Source organism: Bactrocera dorsalis, chromosome 1, assembly GCF_023373825.1.
Source record: "Bactrocera dorsalis isolate Fly_Bdor chromosome 1, ASM2337382v1, whole genome shotgun sequence".
NCBI classification, from domain to species: Eukaryota; Metazoa; Arthropoda; class Insecta; order Diptera; family Tephritidae; genus Bactrocera; species Bactrocera dorsalis.
This window is the reverse complement of record NC_064303.1, coordinates 18877824-18883018: the sequence shown is the minus strand read 5'-3', so window position 1 is coordinate 18883018 and position 5195 is coordinate 18877824. Positions and strand designations below refer to the sequence as shown.

General features: G+C 28.2%; 1 protein-coding gene across 2 annotated transcripts in view; it reads right to left on the bottom strand.

The window, feature by feature from the left end:
• The window catches only part of LOC105233378 (WD repeat domain phosphoinositide-interacting protein 2), a 194669-nt gene that overhangs the window by 173141 nt on the left and 16333 nt on the right, over nt 1–5195 (bottom strand). The gene's annotated exons all lie outside the window — the stretch shown is intronic.

Here is a 5195-nt window from a genome sequence, read left to right as displayed (position 1 = left end):
CGTTTTTCATATCTACTTTATCACAAAGTTGCTTTTACTCGGTATTTCTATGTCCAATTGGATTGGTTGGCAAATCTAACTCGATAAACTGTTCCCAGTTGGAGAAGAAATTAAGCTGTACATCCATAGCATGCGAATTGTTTAACGAAAAACGCTTCTGCATATCTGCGTACTTAATTAACATTTAAATTTAATTAATTTCTTTTTATTATCTTTTCTATTAAAATTAAAGTTTAAACTGGAACGAAAGTTGCTCCAGTTATTTCATGAACAATGTTGAAATCAAGTTATATTTTGCGAGATATCAAATTGGAATCTTTAATTAAATTTATACATAACTATGTACCATTGCATATCAAAATAAAATTAATTTGTATATAATTTTTAATTTATTTAATAATCATTTATTAATAATATTAATTTATTTATTTATTAATTTATAAACATACAATTATTTATTGGGTCATGCAAAATAATACCAATATTTGGCAACGCGTACGCTGACATATTGTTGCCAACCACGTCTAAAATGTTTACATTTGCAAATACGTTTTCCAATAAGAATCAACAAAAAAACAACAACGAATTAGACCAAGAAGCAAGTGCAAAATATAAAAATATAAAATGTACACAAAAAGAAACGACGAATAATCGAACGCCAAACCAAAAGGGGATCTTCAGAAACAAAAGCGTTTGAATGCAAAGCGTTTTGTACATTCGCTGAGCAAAGTAGTAACTAATATTTCGTTGTATAAAACGCAATAGTGCAAAATAAAAACAAAACTAGCCAGACATTCCAAATAGCAATAACAAAGCAGCAACGAACTAAGACGAAATAGAAATACGATAGAAGTGAGCGAAGAAGCAGTAGCTGCAGAACACTCAAATACAGAAAAAAATTTATCTGTGCAAAGCATAAACAAATAGAGAATTACTAAAAAGGTCAATTGCATTCAATTCGCCAATATAAAAATAACTGTGTTACAAAGTGAAAGTGTATAATAATAATAATTTTATAAAACTAACGAAAACAACTGTATAACAGTAATTTTGTGGATTGTTACAGTTTTAAAGGAAGTGCCAGAAAAAGAATAATTATGGCTACCTCAGGATATCAACTAAATTTCAATCAGGATTTTACGTAAGTGCACGCAATATTCCAAAAATAAAAGTTACATTAATTTTCTAATTCCAAATCTACATTAAAATGCCTCAAAAAGTATTTGAATATGAACAGTTGACGCTTGCAAACGAAACCTTGAAAAAAGTAAATAATAAAAAAAAATTGCAAATAACAAGGTAAATAAGTTGTATAAAGAGCTTTAGAAATGAAATAGAAGCCTCGTAAGCTTCAGCAATGGTTTACTGAAAGTTTCTGCTTTATGGAGCTCTGTGCTGAAAACAAAATGCAGTGGTTCATTCTTGTTATATACACGGGCATTTAAGCAAAGAAGACCAAACATAAACTCCATGGTTTAACCTATACTATTCTAAAATACGATTGTTGTTAATTTGAAAGAAAAGTTTTCATCTGTTGTGCTTTGTGTGGTTATTTTTTATTTAAGTAATTATTCTTGTTATGCATCTTGTACGAGCAACAATTTCCAGCTCCCAAGTGTTTACGTCAAAGAAGCACACAACCAACCACACACCCTTATTTTGAAAGCATTTGCAAAATTGTATTGTTGTTGTTTCACAGCAGATGTCTTGCTTTGCTTGACTTATGTACATGGTATATGTATGTAAAACAAAAACTAATTGAGTCACCTTCGATCAAACAAATCGATGTAATTGTTGTACAGCTGATCATTAATTCCATCACATATGCATGTCTATATATTTGTGCTGATGTGTTGACAACTTATTAGGATTTGACCTTGATAAAAATTATCTGCAGCGGAAGGCGTGATGTTGAAAGGATTCACTTTTAATGAAGCAAAGTACGAAAGAATAGTAATAAATAGGAAAATTGTTAATGATTTTCATATAAAGTCGGCAAAGATGTTACCAATAATTGTGAAATTGTGCGAAAAAATATATTGAAACAAGAAAAAACGTTAACTTGAGTTGCACCAAAGCTATAATACCCTTCATAAACAGAAAAACATTTTACACAAAAACTTAATTTAGTCAGTCAGTTTGTATGGCAGCTACATACATATGTATATGTATGTATGGTATACTATAATGGTCCGATCTAAAGAATCTGTTGTGAAATTGTACCGTTGCCTTGGAAAATAGTTTATGACAAATTTCGTGAAGATATGTATGTTGTCAAATGAAAGAGTTTTCCATTCGTCTCCGATGAATTCGTGGCAAACTTAATACACACTGTCCGGGGTATAAAAAGCAGACGCGAAAAAAGTACAGTAATTAAAGTTGATTTAAATGTTTGCTGGAACAAGAAAGATTACTAATTTTGCATCAAAAAGAACAAACATTTTGTGTTTCATGTGAATATGTATATATGTATGTATATTTTATATTTGTATATACATACATACATATATTTGTTAATGTTAATAGGTTATTAACTAGGCAGTGTCATAAATAAAAAAAATCTAAAATTTGCCGTTCAGCTGACTGGCAGGCAAGCAATCACCTTTCTAAGGCGAATGCACTTCTGTAAATAGCATTGGAAAGTTCAAGGCTTGCTTTATCTCAAACATACCACAACCTGTTATTATTATTATTTTTTGGCTAAAAGTACACCTTTCTTGCTTTTTAGACTTCAGTATTTATCACTATTCTCCTTATCATTTGTTTGTTGTTAGATGACGGCATTTGAAATTAGAAATTAGTATAAAATTGCACCCAAAAAATAGATATAATATAATTTTGGAAGATATTCGTTTCTACATATGTAGTATATGTGCCGACAGGTGTTTTTTGGTTTCTGTTACTAAAGTGGATATGAAATCATTCTCAGAAAATTACGTTCCCATTCATTCAACGAATGACTTTTAACCACATTTGTATTCTATCGCATTTTTAGCATGATTGTATATTTTACATAATACATACATATTTACATATAATAATACATATTTAGTTTAAAAGTGCAATGTTCATTACGATCAGCATAATTTCTTTAGAAAAAATATTAATTATAATCAATTGCACGTGATTACCAACATGTTCTCTCCTGCGTTTTTCAAACGGGTAGGATTCATAGTGACCATAGTGACACATCTATTGCAAAATATCGCCTCAGCAGTTCTAAAAATTATACATATGTAAGTACATATATTTTCGTAGCACTCCACAGTTCTATATACATATGTATATAACTTTAATATTGGGATCAACGTCCTTTTACCTGCCAATGATTAACTTTTTGCGTATGTACAATCATAAATGTAATATGTTTAAATGTTTACGAACATATGTACATATGTATGTATGTATTTACGTATATGGATTTAATTAAAGCATGCATATGCAATTTTTCACTCGCAGCGCACTTTCTACAATCTTGATTTATTGCATTGAGTATTTTATTAAATGTTTATAAATACGATTTCATTTAATTGATAAAGCAGCTCCTATGAGTACTTGTTGTCACTTGGCACAGGGTGTCACTACCAAGATTTCGAATCTTTTAATTACATAAAAAAATTCAAACGTAATATCGGTATTAATAATTGGAAATTTAATACATTAAATTATTAAAAATTGGAAATTTGATTGTTGATAAACATTTTATTTATAAACTTGGTAATTAACATTTTTTTTCAATCCGGTATTTAGCATTATATGAAATTGGAAATTTGAGTTTTTATAATATTTTTAGTTATAAACTTGTAAATTAACATTTTTTTAAATTCTTAATACGATATTTAGAATTACAGGAAATTTAAAATTTAGTTTTTAGTAATATTTTTAATTAACATATTTCTTAAGTCCGGCATTTAGGATTAAAGTTTTTATTTTAATTTTTTTTTATGCGATTCCTGAATAAAAAAGTTGTAAATAAAATGGATTTGAAAGTAAGAATACATATAAAAATTGTAAATGGCAATTAAAAAAAAATATTTTAAATTAAGATTTCGGTGTAAAAAAAAAATAAATTAGAAGAAATAGATGTGATTTAGAAGTGAGAACATAAAAAATGTATTTAGAAATTGGAAAATTATTTTTAATAATCTTCAAGCTTAAAAATTTGAATTAGATATTTGAAAATTATTTTTAATTACGATTTTCGTCATAACAAAATAAAAAAAATTATTAAAAAATTAATTCAATTATACATATGTATGTATGTATGTATTTATGCATTATTTGCAATCCTGGTCACTCATTTCTTCTGGAGTTTGAAAAAGTTGAATTTTTTGCAAAACCAAAGTAACTAACTCATTCGTATTATGCTATTACGCACTTATTAAATAAATAAATAAATAAATTCAGAAATTAAAGTAATGGAAATTAAAACATGACAATTTTCTTAAAACAAATTACATAATAAGGAATATTAAAATACACAGTTTTCAACATTTTGTATGTATGTATGTATGTATGTAATACGAATTAGTTTATTTCCATTTCTTATTAGAACCTTTAGATTTTGGTTTTGTAGCTATTTTTGACCCTTCTCCGGGTCTTATAAATACGAAATTCATATGGGCACCGAAGCTGTAATACCCTTCACAGATACATTTCTTATAGCATAAAAGGTAAATAGACATATTTATATTCTTTTATGATCCGGTTTGAACAATTTCTTCGGAGATTGTACGCTTGCCTTTTAAAATAATTTTGGACGAAATATGTAAATATTTGTCCCATTGCTTTAGTAAGTCCATAAAATTTCATCCGAACTGGCGCCTACATGTCTCATTCCTACTGATAATCAAATATAAATAATGCTAAATTTCTTTTCACTGCACTCAATTGCATCACCTCCCTGCTTCACCTAAAGCTTTAAGCGTTTACCTGGTTATTCGTGGGCAAGTCATCACTCCAGCTGTATTTCGCTCTTTGTAGTTAAATTAATTGTATGTCATATTTAAAAATATATGTATGTATGTATGTATGTATGTGAGTTCACACTTATATTAGAAGAGACTGTGCAAACTTGGTAAATATTGCGAAATTAAATATTTGTCTGTATGTCTAGCTGTTTAACTTGTCTAACCACAATACTATTTCATTAGCTCTTGCAATCAGCTGATTGCTCGAGAACAAAAACTCGTATT